The sequence below is a fragment of the Pteropus alecto genome, unplaced genomic scaffold (genome assembly GCF_000325575.1).
Source record: "Pteropus alecto unplaced genomic scaffold, ASM32557v1 scaffold72, whole genome shotgun sequence".
Lineage (NCBI taxonomy): Eukaryota > Metazoa > Chordata > Mammalia > Chiroptera > Pteropodidae > Pteropus > Pteropus alecto.
Genome location: NW_006436811.1, coordinates 19,532,524 through 19,549,451, shown reverse-complemented (window position 1 = coordinate 19,549,451; position 16,928 = coordinate 19,532,524). Strand labels below are relative to the sequence as shown.

General features: G+C 33.2%; 1 long non-coding RNA gene across 1 annotated transcript; it reads left to right on the top strand.

Moving 5' to 3' along the window:
- The first annotated feature begins 1,709 nt into the window (after window positions 1-1,709).
- LOC112481380 lies at window positions 1,710-8,738 on the top strand. The gene is made up of 3 exons (XR_003046884.1): window positions 1,710-1,771; window positions 6,513-6,563; window positions 8,590-8,738. It is a non-coding gene; the product is annotated as an uncharacterized LOC112481380 (long non-coding RNA).
- The last annotated feature ends 8,190 nt before the right edge of the window (window positions 8,739-16,928 follow it).

Genomic DNA, 16,928 nt, shown 5'->3' with positions numbered 1-16,928 from the left:
TTTGGGAAGAGGAAATACATGTGAAAATATTAAGTGGAAAGCTGCTGTAAACTCTTTTAATTAATGATGTCAATGGGAAATCTAGTTATTCAAGACCATAAATCACTAAGATTGAGCCACATATTTAGTGTCATAAGGTAAACTACAGGCCTATTTCTTAGAGAATAAACAGATTCAAGGTAACCAGTCTTGCAAGTTCACACTTAAAAAATACAACAAATTTTATATATAGTTTTAATATTTATTACAGGGACCTTGAAATGCTTTATGGATGGATTAATCCTCATAACCTCTATGGGGAAGATGGCAAGTATTGTCTTCGTCTTATAGAGTGAAAAATTGAGTCATCTCAAGGTATTGGCTTGTCTCCAGTTAGCAAAATGGAACATGAAGGTTAAGACAAAAAGCACCTTAAATCTGCTGCCTCTTGGTTTAGAGCTTCAGTCACTAAAGTTTGGCAGCCATCTTGATTATAAAATTATAAAATTTATTCCCTCTTGAAATTTATTCTTGGCACATGTTTACCTATCAGTAAATTTCAAAATGTATGCTGCTCAGGCAAGAAACACTTTTTCTCTTAGGATTTTCCCCAGTTGAATTTGAAAATGCTGATAGTAAAAAACAACTTTGCTGCTTCATTTTTGAAAAATTAAATGAGTTTATCATTTAACAAAGCCTACATTTTAAAAACCTACTCTTCAAGCTAATATTTTTGTTTTTTAAAAATTAATTACTTTTATTATAATATCTAATAAATATGTCATGCATTCATATAAAGCTATAAATATGATATATATATGGTGTAAAGATATATGCATGATGCAAAAATATTGTAAAACAAACAGCCATGTACCCACATTCCAGCTTAGGAAATACATTATAAGTAACTTTGAAGCTCTCTTTCTTCATCCTCAAGGTTAAACACTGCATGGTATATTTATCATTTCTTTAATTTTCTGTATAGCCTTGCTATGTCTAAACATATCTCTGAAACAGAAACAGCATATTGTTGAGTTTTGTTTGTTTTTGAACTCTATATAAATGGAATTATACTGTATAAATATTTTTGTGATTTATTTCTTATGTCATTTTAACTCTATGCTTAATTTCATTATGTATATACCATAATTTATTTTTTCATTATTGTGTTCATTTTCATTTCTATTATTATTATTATTAATTATGATGATGATGATGCCATTATAGACAAGAATGCTATGGAAATTTCTGGAAGTAATTCTTAGCTTGGGTTCCCCCAAGAGCACACTTGGTCTACTTGTATGATAGTTTATTTGGAAAGTGATCTTAGGGAGCAAGAGTAAGGAACCAGGAATGTGAAACAGAGGAGAGGAATCCAATAGAGGATGCTGTCTATAATAGACTGAATGTTTTATGTCCCCCAATCCATATGTTGAAGCCCTACCCCCCAGTGTGACTGTATTTGAAATGGAGCCTCTAAGGAAGTAATTAAGGTTAAATAAGGTCATTAGAGTGGAGTCCTGATACAATAGGATTTAGTGTCCCTATGAGAAGAAATACCAGAGAGCTTCTTTCTCTCTCTCCCCACTTGTGAAGACACGTCAAGAAGATGGCTCTTTAGGAACCAGGAAGAGAACTCTCACCAGGAACCAAATATGCCAGCACATTGCTCTGTGACTTCTAGCTTCCAGAACTGTGAGAGAAGAAATTTTTGTTATTTGAGTCACCTACTGTGGTATTGTGTTATGGCAGTCTGAACAGGCTAAGACATCATCCATTGCGGTGAGCAAAGGTTTGTTTTTATCTATGATTTTTGTATCTTTAGGTCTTACATTTAGATATTTTCTCCATTTTGAGTTAATGTTTGTATGTGTTGTAAGGTATGGGTCCAACTTCATTGTTTTGCATGCGTATATCCAGCATCATTTGTTGAAACACTATTCTTTTGTCATTGAATTGTTGTGCCACCCTTGTCGAAAGTCAATTGACTGAACTGTAAGAATTTATTTGTAGAGTCTCATTCTATTCCACTGATCTATTTCTATCCTTTTGCCAGTACCATACTGTCTAGATTACTGCAGCTTTATAGTAAGTTTTGAAATTGGGAAGTCTGAGTCTTAGTTTTTATTCATCCTTTTCAAGGTTGTTTTGGCTATTCTGGATCCCTTGCATTTCCATGAATTTTAGGATCAGCTTGTCGATTTCTGTAAGAAAGCTATTTGGGACTTTGATAGGGATTGCATTAAATCTTTAGATTATTTGAGAGGAGTATTGCCATGTTAACAATAGTAAGTTTAGTAAGTTTTCCATCCTTAAGCAAGGTGTCTTTCAATTTATTTAGGTCTTTTTTTATTTCTTTCAACGATGTTAGTTATTTTCACTATAGTGAAAACGATGTTAGTTATTTTCACTATAGTTTTTACATTTCTTTTCTTAAATTTATTCCTAAATTTATTCCTAAATTAATTCTTTCGATGATATTGAAATGGAATTTTTCTTAATTTTATTTTTTTAAACGACATCCTCTGATTTTGTATGAGGATATTCCTAACCTCATTGAATGTATTGTGAAATGCTACCTTCTCTTCGATTTTTTTGGATGCGTTTGTTAATGATTGTCATTAATTCTTATTTAAACATTTAGTGGAATGGGAATTGTGACTAGATCATGTCTCTGCATGTTCTATCCATTGTAGAAAGCGGGGTGTTGAAGTTTGCATTATTATTGTTGAATTTCCTATTTATCTCTTCAATTCTGTATTAGGTCTCTTTTGTTCCTTGTTTCTTCTAATAGTGTCTTCTTTTGTTCCTCGTTTCTTCTATTAGTGTCTTCTTTTGTGTTATATAGATATTTTCTAATATAACTATTTTCATTGCTTTGTCATATATATATATATGAGAAAGTGCAGATTACAATTATCACCTTAATTTATAACAATTTAGTTTAGATTAATATGCATTTAATTTCAATACTGTATAAAAACTGTCCTCTCATATTGCTCCATTTGTTCTTCCCTCCCTTGTGTTATTATTTTCATTGAAATCACATCATTATACATTATAAGTCCATCAACACAGTTTCATAATTATTGTTTATGTAGTTTTTTAAGTATGATGAGAGACAAAAAAAAGAAAAAACCCAAATACATTGATATTGTCTTTTATATTTACTTAAATAGTTACTTTTATCAGTGCTCTTTCTTTCTTTGTGTGGATTAGAGTTAGTCTAATGTTTGTTTGTTTGTTTGTTTTCAGTCTGAAGGTATTTCTTGTAAGGATAGTCTGCTAGCAACAAATTCTTTTATTTTTTGCTTTCCTGGGAATGCCTTAATTTCTCCTTTGGCTTTTGAGTATTTGTTTTGCTGAATCTATAACCCATTTCATAGTCTTTTTTCTTCCAGCACTTTAAATATTATGAAGGTTTGTGGCTTCATAATTTCTGATGAGAAGTTAGCTGTTGATCTTACCAAGGATCCCTTGTACGTGATGAGTTGTTTCTCTGATGCTGCTTTTTAAGATTCTCTCTTTGTCTTTTGATAATTTGAGTATGATGTGTCTAGGTATAGATCTCTGAGTTTATCCTACTTTGAGCTTTTGAGATTCTTATATTTGTAGGTTAATGTTTTTTTCAAATTTGGGATGTTTTCAGCCATTATTTCTTCAGATATTTTTTTCTGCCTGTTTCTCTCTGTCTTATCCTTCTGGGCATTCATTATGCATGTGCTGGCATGCTTGATGGTGTCCAACAGTTATGCGAGTCTTTATCATTTTAAAAATTGTTTTCACTTTCTGTTCCTCAGACTGGATAATCTCAATGGACGTATTTTTAAGTTTGCTAATTATCTCAAATCTGCTCTTGAGACCATCTAGTAAATTTTTTATTTCAGATATTCTAATGTACTTATTTACAATCTTATTTTCTCCATCAGAAAGTAAGCTATTAAGAAGAAGAATGTGGTCATATCTTTTTTTTTTAATCTCTAGCATTTAGTGTCTAGGATATTGCCGGTGTTCTATGAATACATTTGAATTAGTATGTGAAGTATAGTGAATAAATATGAAAAAGGCTCATATCCAAATACTGTATACCATGCAAACACAGCTAGACACAGAGTATTCTCTGGGGAATTCCTATACCATTTAAAGAAACTGATACTTTTCAGTATATAAAATTAGTTCTAGAATAAATAGAAAGATTGTGAAATTCTTAATTTATTCTATAATAAATCTTATTCTATATGACAGAATAGTATAGCGGTCAGAGTGCCAACTTCTGAATGAGCCAGGCTGAGTTCAAATGCTTGCTCTGCCATTTACTAATTGTGTAGCTTTGGGGAAGTGGTCACTTTTAGGCTTAAATTTCCTCTACTAAAAATAAGAAGGTGTTGTAAGCATGAAATAACAAAGAAATTAACAGAAACCAGTTGGCATTGTTCTAGATACATAGGAAGCACTCAGTAAATCATTTATATATTACAACATTAATAAAATGATTAGGATTCCACTAGTAAGAAAACCATAGATCAACTTCATCACATGTATACAGACATAACATTCTTAAATAACATGCTATTTCATATGATTTAATAAGTAAAAAATATTTCCTTAGTACTAAATACATTTTTTCCAGAACTCGAAAATGTTTTAACATATGGGATTCTAATAATAGAACAAATTTCTTTGCTTCTGATCTTTTCTCTATATTTGGTATGATGTTGATAGCATTGTCAGATTACTTATCTTAAAATATTGTACTCATTGCTTCATTACTCTATAAGGTTTTTTCCTATTGAATTTGCATTATCTATAGAATCAAAGACTTAACTTGAATTCAAGCCCCATATCTATATTCTGGTTCTGAGCACTTATTTAAAAATTCTTCTGATTATTTCTCCATGCTAACTTTGGTCCAGAAATAAAGAGGATCACCTTTCTCTTTCAAAATGTCCTCTCCTTTCTTGCCTCTTAGCTAGTGTTATACTATTCACCTCCAAATCTGTAACTTGAACCCTTTCCTTTGGATCATTTCTCTAAATCCGAGAACAGTCAAATAACAATTATATTTTTGGCAAATTTTTCTGACTTTGCAGTTATTGTCAGTTTAATACTTTATTATTACCTAAAGGAACTTTCATGTCCTTTTCTTCCACTAGATTTCAGTCTTCTATAGGAAAAGGGTCTAGTTATTTTTGTAGTCTCTATGAGCAGTGCTTATGGTTACTGAAGAAATATTTATTGATTTTAAAACCATCTTTACAAATCATACTTTGTAAAAGTTCAGTCTTAGCTAGTAATCTTTTTCAATTAATGAGGAACCACTTGTCACTTTTTAGGGAACATAATGTGCTCTGATACAATGCATCTGTTTAAAGTTCTGTTATAAACCTAAAATTTTAACTATGTGCTATGTTCACAAGGTGAGTTTATCAAGGAGCAGATGTGTCTGTTCCACTGTTTGATGGTTGCCATAGAAACAAATGAATGGGGCTAAGTTATTAATTTGGTAATTTTAGGGTGGAGAAATGAAGACATTTAGAATGATATACTCTAAGCGATGTAAATTTAAACAGCAATTGTCAGAGAGAAAACTTAATTGAGGGAGAATAATTGCTGAAATTTTAATTGGGGGAGAGTGATATCTGTGGTCTTTCTATTTAACCAGTATAGAAAGTCTGGAGAGAGGAGAATGCTGATGAGATTGTTTTTTGATATCTACCCACCATTCTCCAGGAGTAGCTGTTTTGTGTGTGTCATATGGGACTGGGAAAGAAAAAGGAAATGAGAAAACGTTGACTATCTCTTTTTAGAAAGGATAAAACCAATATTTTTTGTAGCCACATAACACTAGAGTTCTGTATGTTACCTGACAACAGAAAGAGTAGAAAAAACTGTTCTGTTCTTAGCAAAGGATAGAACAAGCATTCAGTACAGCATCAATAATAATTGAGGATAAGTAAAATGGATGGTTAGTGTTCCATTCAGTTTCTTTTAAAATTTACTTCTTTAAAATATGCTTCACTCAGTAATGGCTATGTTTCTCTGATATAAAGAATTATTTAATGTAGATATGTATCACTTTGACCCTCTCCCAGATATCTTACATTACAGAAATGTGAATATCAGACCATAAAGATTTTAGAAGCTACCACTTATCTTGTGGCAGTATATATTAAACAAAGGCAAAGGAACTAAAAAAAAAAACAAAACGTTTTTTGAATATTGAATTTGTGAGTCTATATCTGTTAGTCATATAATCTCAGCATTCAGAAAACAGGTCAGGAAATCTATCTTATATTTAATCAAAATCTTTATATTTCAACCTTTATTACCAAGTGTGTCGGTGAAGAATGTGTCCTTCATCAGGATGGATTTACAATGCATAGATCCCTTCCAAGGCCCTGGGTGGGATCCTGGCATTGTGTCACATGGTTATATATTTTTGTTAAATTGCAAAAGTAAGTCATTTTAATTGCGGTCAGTTAAACTGCTATCACTTTGTATTCATATGCACTCTCTGCCATATTTTTCCTTAGTGATGATGGTAGAATTGCTATGGGCATTTTTGGGATTCAGCTGAAAGGAAGGTGAGTATTGGATACATTTAGTTTGTGTGTAGTGGAACATACTTTTTTTATGGTTCACAGTCACTTGTTTATGTAGTCAATTGTTGCTACATAACAGTAGAATCGTTTCCAGGAATATTCCTATACTACTCACTGGTGACTTACCTGGTGTCATGAAATAAAGATTTAGGGTCAGACATTTTAAGATGATATAAGTGTCCCATGGCACTTGCCATATAGATGGGAAATGAGAACAAATAAATGTTGAAGTGTTTGGAGCCCAAAGCTAATCTGTAGGAAAGTCTTCCATTTTTCAGACCCGTAAATTATAAGCAGGGAATTGGTTCTTACTAACATCTAGTCAAAATAGAAATTCTCCTCTATAAGAAACACTTGAAAATGAAGCATATAAAATTATTAATGCATCATGTATATTTTCCTTTTTGTTGGACTCACACAATGGAGAACTTCTTAGGATATCTGTTTTTAGATCATAAACCTGCGAGTACTAAAAATAGTGTATGTTTGTGTGAAGTCGTATATTTTTGCCCATCTTAATTTCAACAGTAAGAAACATTTTAACTGACAATGTAGAAGAAAGATTGAATTGTTTCTCTATTCTCTGTAAAACGATATTGGACCATTGTCATATAAAGAGGCAAAATGTAAGGAATAAAAAGTGTTAGAAAGTCAATAAAAACACTGTTTTTTGAATTTTTGATATTTGTGATATTTGTCAGTTTTTAATAATTTGTAATTTTTTATGATTTCTTCTTTACCATTCTATAAAAACGTTCTTAAGTGCCAGGTTTGTTTTTCTTTTTCTTAAAACTGTCCCCCAAATTACATAAGCTTAAGGTTCCACGAAATCTAGTTTTTTGCCTCTCTACTGTGTAATGATAGTTAAAACTTCTAATCAATTTAGTTTAAAAAAATCAGATGAGTCACTCAATTTTTTTTAAATGTATGAAAAAGCATAACTATTCTTCATATGCTGTAAAAGTCACTTATTTCCTATGCTGTAAAAGTCACTTATTTTTTTCTAAGAGCAATAATTCTAGTTCCTTTAAGCTTTCATTATATATTATATTATGTACACCGTCCTGGTCCAGTAGAACTTTCTGTGATGATAGAAATGCTTTATATACATGCTGTAGCTATTGAGGCTTGATATGTGGCTGAGGAATTGAAATATTAATTTTATTTCATTTTAATTAATTTGCATTTATATTCAACATAAACACATGTGGCTAGTAGCGCCCATATTGGACAACATAGTTTACACTCTTAATCAACTTTGGGATTAACTCGTCTTATCTGCATCTCTGTCTAGTCATTAAATATTAGATTTCTATGTCTTTATACAGCAAAGTCCTAACTCATGACTAACCTAATATATGTTATTCAGAAGGTTGTTTTTTATTTTTGAATAATTTCTCAAATTAAATATTCTTATATTCTGATGGTGCTGTGGGCATTTTTATAGACAGGTCCTTGTTTATTATGTTTATTGTTGGCCGATGCTGGAAAGCTTAGAAAGATTTATGGAAATTCCCCTTTCAAACATGCTTTTCAATATGGTAAAGCAGTAAGTCATAGAATGCTTTATTTGGGGTAAAAGATGCATAGAATGCAATTAATAATGCATTCTTCTTATTTAAAAAAGAATTATGCTTACTAGAATGAGCTTAAAAAAAGTTTGACATATTCACCTAATGGAGACTTTCTGCTACATCAGAATTAATTTAACAGCTACAGCTAGATATTCTACATGCTCTACAAGTTTAGAGTGATACCCAAGGCAGATGGAGACATGACCTGTCCCCTGGAAGATGATTGTTTACACCCAAGAGCAATTCCTGGAATGTAACAGGAAGCCACATGTGACCACATAGCTGAGCTGGATATTTCTCCAGGCTTCCTGTTGGAGGAATGACTGTTTTTCATTCCCTGCCAGGCACAGAAGAAAATCACTCTGAAACCATACAGAAGAAAATACTTATTTAAAACAAATATGACTTTCTCATGTATATGATTTTTTTTACAGAATAATCTCCAGAAAACTATTACAACAACAGGAATTGGAAACCTGAACAAAACTTCAGAGAAATCAAGAGCAGTCTCGACATTGAAGTCCAGTATACTGCGAAATTACACCGAAATTCAATATTAGCATTGAAATGATTTCTCAGTCTTTAGGACCACGAAAATTTATAGAAGTCTATAAATTTGATTCAACACATATTTCATTGTTACCTTTTCTCTATTTTCATAATATTCTTATGTTTTTGTCTATTGTTTTCATGCCACATTGAAAGAATACAATGATTTTTCTCAAATATAGTACTTTGTGTGTATATAATGCTAGATATAGGGATAAAATTGAAATAGTGAGTCTACCATCTATTCTGTTTACTGTGTCCTTAAGGCAAGTGGATAATATTTTTTTTTTTTCATTTTTTTTATTTAGCATGAACCTTAGTGCCAAGCGCACACAAATTCAGTTTACTTAAAAACAGAAGCATGATATCACAGAGTAATAAAAGCTTTTTTGGAGGCCAATGTTATTTCATCTTATGTTTTGATTTTATTCTCAGAGTGTGAGCATTTGCTAATCTTTGTGGTAAGATTATTAGTTTATGTGGAAATACAATCACTTTCATCAAACGTATGTATCCATATAAGTAAAAATCCTCAAAACCCCAATGTCCATCAATATATCAACATATATCAATTGTGTAGAAACAATTGTGGTATATTTATGCAAAGAAATACTACATACACTAAAGGAATGCACACCACAACATGAATAAATCTTGAAATAATTTTGCTGAGTGAAAGAAGCCAGGAAAAAAACCATGTGTACTATTTATATAAATTTATAAATATATTTTTATTTGTAAATATAAACATACAAAGCTGATGCAAATTTCTAGAAAATACATCCTACTTTTTAGTGGCAGAAAGTAATCAGTTATTGCCTGAACCTGGGATAGGATGGAATTAGGGGTGTGTGAAAGGACTGCAAAAGCACCAGGAAACTTTTGGTGGTCTCGTACATGTTAATTATCTTGCTTGTGGTGATAGTTTCACAGCTGTACATATCTTATCACAGTGTATACTTCAAATAAATGAAGTTTATTTTATGTCAGTTTTACTTTAACAGGGCTATTTAAAACTTTTTTTAAAAATTAAAAAAGGGTGCTCTAAAATTTTTTACTACTCAAAAATAAAGCCCTATGTCCAGTAATTTTCACGGTCTCTTAAACGAGACTAGGTGAGGTCCTAGTAAGTGCTGCAAAAAAAAAAAAAAGGAGATATCTCAAAGAAGAAAACTGGTTTCCAAATGAGTGATAATAAAACCAGGGGAAAAAAGCAAATCAGATGATATCACCTCCCTGTATCTGTGAATGGCGCCTCCTGGACTTACTTTCTCCTTTGCTCTTTTGTCCAATGAGTTGCAATTTCTTTTTTATTCTATGTTAGATATATTCTAAATGCATCTTATTTCTTTCCAGTTTTTTCTGATTTGTCATTCACTGCTTTGGTCAGATTCTCGTGATTTCCCGTCTACAAGTACAGTCATGTGCAGCATCCTTATGTGATTCCATTATTTTGCAAACATCCTAGAGTGCACTTACACAAACCTAGATGGTATAACCTACTGTTTTAATAGTATGTACTGTACTTTTATACAACTGGCAGCGCAGTGGGATTATTTACACCAGCATCAGCACAAATTGTGAGTAAATGCAGGGCTCTACTATAACTGGGTGCCTAGGAAGGTGTTTGTGGAGGGAGTGCCTTTTGGCCTGTGGGCTGCTAGCTCTTCCTGGACGGCCTCTGGGTACAGAAGCTAAGGGGCAGGTGGAGACACAGACAGAGGAGGAGGAGGAGGTCGGGAGGGAGGGAGGGAAGGAAGAACAAAGGTGAGTCTCACCGGAAAGTCAGGTAGGACAGGCTGGGCCACCTCGCAGACACTTCAGGCCAGCACTATGACGTTAAGATGGCTACTAGGTCACTAGGCAATAAGAATTTGTCAGCTCCATTATAATCTATGGGACCACTGTTGTATATGTGGTCTGTCATTGACTGAATATCATTGTGGTTCATGGCTGTACTTTCTAAGTAGTCTCCCTGCTTCTAGTCTTTCCTTCCAATTTATCCTCCATGTAATTAAGGGGAGCAGTTACCTGTAGGGGCCAGGGAAAGAAGTGCCTCCCAATAGCAAGCAGGAGAGAGAGAGAGAGAGAGAGAGTTCTAGCTGTAGGAGGCCAAGTGACAAGAGCTGTGGCCATTGGTCATGGAACAAAGTCATTGCTGAGCCATGGCTTGAGGGGAAACAGGAAAATAAATACTGACCTCATATTCCCCTCCCCACTTCAGTCTCCTGCCCATGACTTCTATTGGTCAAAGCCAAAGTGAGAGCCAGGGAGCTCAGTTAATGTAGTCCATAAATGTCGGCCTTCCAGGGTGGAAAGGGAAGGAATGGGTCTGGAGAGGCAAACAGAGAATATATTAGTACATCTTTCTAAAACATAAACTTGATCACATTATTCCCTTAAATAGCTTTGTGTTCTGGAGCTAAGGGAAGACCTTGGTTCCTATCTTCAAAATTGAACAGCAATACTTTGTTCATATCACTAACATTTATTTGTAGGAAAATTATTTGCTGAATTAAACAAATGATAGCTATAATTTATTACAGCCTACCATGTAAGAGGAACTATCCTAAGAGACTGCATGTATGTATATATAATATATATACCCACATATATATAAAATCTCATTTAATCCTCTTAGAAGCTCTGAGAAAATGATGTTATTTTTATTACTTTACTAATAAGAAAGCTTATCTGTCTTTACAATAGTATCCCATTATACATGCATTGTCAATAATCTTATGTGAATTCACTACTTCTTGTAGGGAGGAAGGTAGGAAGCAAAATGACAATTTAAATAACATGAATGATTCTACCTGCTAGTGCACATTTAACACTAGTGGGAACCTAGATTTTATTTATTTTATACAACATGATCCTTAAACACATACCAACTAATTTATCTAGTACTTAAAGAAAGAACCATTGCAGAAAGAAAACAAGCAATTATGATTTATTAAGAGATGGCATGTTGTTTTCCAATGTGGCTCAAATCTCGAAGGAATTCCAAAAGTAATTTTTGTATACCTTATTTTCATCTTATTCACTGATTTTAAAAACTAACCCTTTGATAAGATGATTCTGCTCTTAAGAATTAGAGCGTAGATTAAAACACAGGCTGGTTATAAAAGCCTGACTTACGAACGCCTTGCTTTTTAGCATTATTGTGGATAGCCTCAGTAAATAAAAGGATAAAAGCTGTCAACTTTTTCTTTCTCCTTGCAGAATTGGGAGCTTGAGGCTATTTCCCTTTTCCTCAGTTTGCTGTTATATAATATTTTTTCATGCCTGCAATTTGAAAGGCAATGGATATTTTATACATCTTGCCACTTTTTTATTAGCATGGCTTTTATGAAAAGGCAAACTTTAAAGTAGTATTCATATTTTAGTGTGTAGAAAATGTCAAATTTTCTATTGAATATAAAAAGTTTATTTCCACAACTTATAAAATATATGTCAGAATCTTTTTTGATGTTTTCAAGACTAGTGAAAATTGTTTTCTCTTGCTGTTAGTGTTCTTTGTCTAAACGGTGTGTAGAATACTTAGTGCTCATAATCTAACATTGTTGGAGATCCAAATATATTCATTTTTATAACAGACATCACTTTTTTCAAAGAAACTTTTAATAAATAATGTAGTCTAGTTACAGTAATCATATTTTTCTCTTTGAGTCCACATACCTGCTTAAAAATTCTTTCTAATTCATAAGGCAAATAATAGATATGCAATAAATGTCTGTTAAATGAATGAATGAATTTTTTAAATGACAGCTACCAAGATTTATTTTGAATTTACATTAATTTTATTTATAGCTGACTTAGAAAAAACTATATTGTTTATATCAAGAGATGATATAAACTCCTAATATATGGAGTTATATTTATTATATCTCATACCTTGAAATAAAGGCACTCATTTTAAACAGAAAACAACAACAACAACGATAGTAGCAACAACAAAAAAATCGATGGCAGAAAGCACGAATTGGGCTGAATCAGTAGCAGTAGTGTTGTGTTTGGTGTGCATAATATATTTTTTAAAAGTTTTTGAGTTAACATTTTAAAGTCAGATTATTTGACATAAAAATTGGGATTTCTGTTTTCTTAAAATATGAGGACAAGCCAACACTGCCTCCATTCCCAAAGACAACAGGAGTCTTAGCACCCATTAGATCTGGCCTTTGGTGCTCTCTGGTTCCAGGGTCCCCTTCCCTCATGCAATGCCTGTATGTTCACTTACAACCGGCCTGATTCATCATTTATACCAGTTGCTCTGGGCCTGCGGGTACATGAAAGGAGTACTCACACTGCATGGTTTTAAGAGAAGCAGTTTCTAGGTTCTCGAGTTCTGATATTCTTTCCTAAAATTAGTCTTCCTGAGAACCTGCCTGAGTTCTTCCACTCTACAAAAGAACGGTATGCCTTGTCCTAAATCTAACTGCGGTGTAATGCTCTGGAGTATGAAATCTAGGGGGCTTTAAACAAAATGTAAACCTCTTGTAATGATTCACCAAAGCACTATAAACCTCAGGAGCTGCCTCCTGTCTGTCTTATGTATATTTGGGCTCCCAGAGAAGCCTGGCATTAGAAATGGAATTAATTCATGATGCTTGGAATTCAGATAAATTCTAGAATACAGTGGTGAGAGTAATAACAATTTATATTTCACTTACTTGTTTGCTAATTAAGTAATTTAATTTATTGGGCAAACACATGGCTCTTAAGGGAAAATCTTTTGAGTATGCAACTAAGGTGCATGTATAAGAAAAACAGAACTCTTTTTTAAAAAAAGCTTTTTATTTAGAGTTTTGGATTTAAATGTAAAGTTATTTTTAATCATTCTTAATTCTCATCTTATTTCATATTGGTACCTGGGTCTGACTTCGCCAATACATATCCTTTTCTTCTGTAAATAAACAGAAAAAAATTTAATCATGAAGTCCAGTAAAATTAATGGCTTGAGTCTGATTTTGACAGTTGATTTTTACTTTTAATTATTCTCCAAAACTGAACAGCAGAATTCAGTGTGTGCATACCACATATTGACTAGAGGAAAACCAATTTATGATTTTAAAACTACTCATACACAGATAATAAGATAATTAGACAATCATTTATATAGTAAAAAAAAAAATCCTCATTTTCTTTAAGGGCAGATTTGGAGTTTGAGTTGCCTCTGCTTTTCATTCAATAATTCCTAGACATTTTCTGATTATTTTTTGAAATGAAATTATTTTCTTACCTAAGTATACAACATTTTACTCTCAAAATAAAATCCATATGGTAATTTATATTAAAATGCTTATAAATGACAAAAACCTAAGAATTACAGAATAGAAAATGAAAAAAGTAACTTAAGTTTAGAATTTTTTTTTACAAGTTGTTAATAACCAGTTTGTATCAACTATTGGCAACAATGGGAAAAAAATCATTATTAAATGGATTAAAAATTTTTTGTTTTCTTTTACATAAACCATGTTCTCAGACTTGTCATGTTAATATAACTGTTGATTTGAAGTTTATTTTTTTTGTCCTGAACATCAATGTATCAAGAGCAAACAGTGGCCTGCATATCAAAGTACGAATAATGCAGTAATCTGGAATTGTCTACTCTACATTTTCAGTCTAAGCTGTTGAATAAAAATAGAATTCATGATTTTGAGTTCAAATTAACTGCTTCAGAAATCTTTGTAAAAAAAAAACTTTTTTAGTTACTCAAAAACTTTTATGAACTTCTGTGGGAATAATATCTAGCAAGCAATTCCTAAAATTGATCACAAATTATCTCATATTTATTTAGCTTTGTTCTCAACTATTACTTTTTTGAAAATTGCCCTAAAATTGAAAATAATCTGTTCTGCATCTCAATGAATAGCAGCTCTTAAATGTGCATTCTCATCTGAAGCTCATCATTTTTCTCCCTCTCTGGACTTCCTTATTTTTCTCAAATGAACAAACCCTATTCTCTTAGTAATCCTGACTTGAAAATTTTCCTGTATGCCTTTTTCTCCATCTTTTACAAATCCAATAATAAGAAACTGACAATTATTTTTTCTTCTCGTTGATACCTCATTTTAATCCCCACTGTTATTATCTTGGTCCCAGAACTCATTACTTCGCAGCAAGACTATTTTAATTATTTCTTAGCTGATCTTTCTTGATCTTGTTTCTAGCCGCTCCAATATTTTTTTTATAAATGGCTGCTTTCTTTGCTCAGTTCATCTTTCCTACTCAAAAATCCCTCAAGATTTCCTTATAACCAACAAAAATAAATTTAAAATTTCCTAGTTTATCATCTAAGACTCTTCACTGTTGATGCCAATCTATTAATCTAATCTCATTTATTCACTCAACAGACAGTTTTTAGAGTTACTTTGAGCCAAGGATTAGACTGGAAACTTATCACATAAAGATGACTGAGTCATGGTCCTTGATCTTAACAAGCTTACGATGCTTCTCAGTAAGAAGACATTAGCCAGTAATACTTGCCATGACTCCTTCCACAATCCCAAGTACTATTTTTTCGTTCAATGACTAGTTCATTTTTCATTTCCTCCATGAAAAGTTTTTGAACTGTCTCAGTCCATTTTGGTTTCTTTCTCTTCTGAAATAAGGTTAATTAAGACATCCAACTCCTCACAAAATTATGGTATTTTTAATTCCCCTCTACCCTCTAGCACTAGCAACCACCATTTTACTCTCCGTTTCTGAATTTAACTTTTTTTTTTTAGATTCCAAGTCTAAAGTTAGTTCATATAGTATTTGTTTTTCTCTGTTTGACTTAATTCACTTAGCATAATGCCATCAAGGTCCATCCATGTTGTCACAAATGGCAGGATTTAATTTTTCTCATGGCTGAACACACACACACACGCACATGCTGTGTGTGTGTGTGTGTGTGTGTGTGTGTGTGTGTATCCCATCACATTTTCTTTATCCATTCATACATTGATGGACACTGAAGTTGTTTTCATATCTTGGCTACTGTGAACTATGCTGCAATGAACATGAGGATACAGATATCTCTTCAAGTTAGTGATTTCATTTTTTTCAAATATATATCCAGACCGTTGGCCATTTGTATAAGTTCTCCGGAAAAAAAATATGTTTAGGTCCTCTGCCCATTTCTTAATTGAATTATTATTATTATTATTATTATTATTTTATTATTTTTTGCTATTGAGTTGTATGAGTTTCTTATACATTTTTGGGTATTGACCCCTTATCTAATATATGCTTTGCAAATATTTCTCCTATTCTGTAGTTTGCCTCTTCATTCTGTTCATTCATTTGTTGTTGTTGTGCAGAAGCATTTTAGTTTGTTGTAGACCCACCTGTTTATTTTTGCTTTTTCTGCCTGTGCTTTTAGATGTCATATTCAAAAAAAAAAAAATGGAATGTGACATCATTGTCTATTTCTGCAAAAAGATTTAAAACAAACAAGCAAACAAAGTTGAGATCTGCAGATCTGGCTTTGGAAGCACAGATGGGAATGTCTTTTGCCAGGTTCCTGAATAGGTTGGACTGGTCTCTAATTGTAGGTGGAAGGGCCAGAGCTGGCTATAAGACCCTTTTAGGATTTTCTGAGGTACAGATGTGAATGTTTCTCACCTGGTCCCTGTGTCCTTCTGACTGCTCACGAGACTGTTCGTGGACTGTGGCTTGGAAGGACTGGAGCCAAGTATAGGGTCCTTTCAGGATCTCTGAGAATGCAGACAGGTGTATCTTCTACTGGGTTCCTGGACTGGTAGGTCTGCTGGCAGACTGTGGCTGTGATGGGATTGGATGATCCTTCAGGGTCTCTGGTGGTACAGATGGGACTGTCTCCCATTGTGACCCTAGACTCTCTGGACTGCTGGTAGACCATGGCTATGAGGAAGCTTGAGCCAAATAGAGGGCCCTTGAAGAACCTTTGGGGGCACAGACATGAGGGTCCCTGTGCCAGCAAGACTGTTCACATACTGTGGCTGAGATAAGAGCCCATTACAGGCCCTTTCAGAATGTATGGCTTACCTGCAGGGTTTCCCAGACCATGGCAGGGAGGGGCTGGAGCTGGTTCATGGTCCACTTCAGGGACCAAATTCTGTATGCTTATTACCAATGCACTGGTGGGTGTGACTGCTCCTATGTCCCTTGGTGTATGGTGCTAGTGATAGGACCAAGCCAAATGAGGCTGCAGCTGAGTCCCCAGAAGTACAGAGCTGTTTCTGAGTCTATAGCCTTG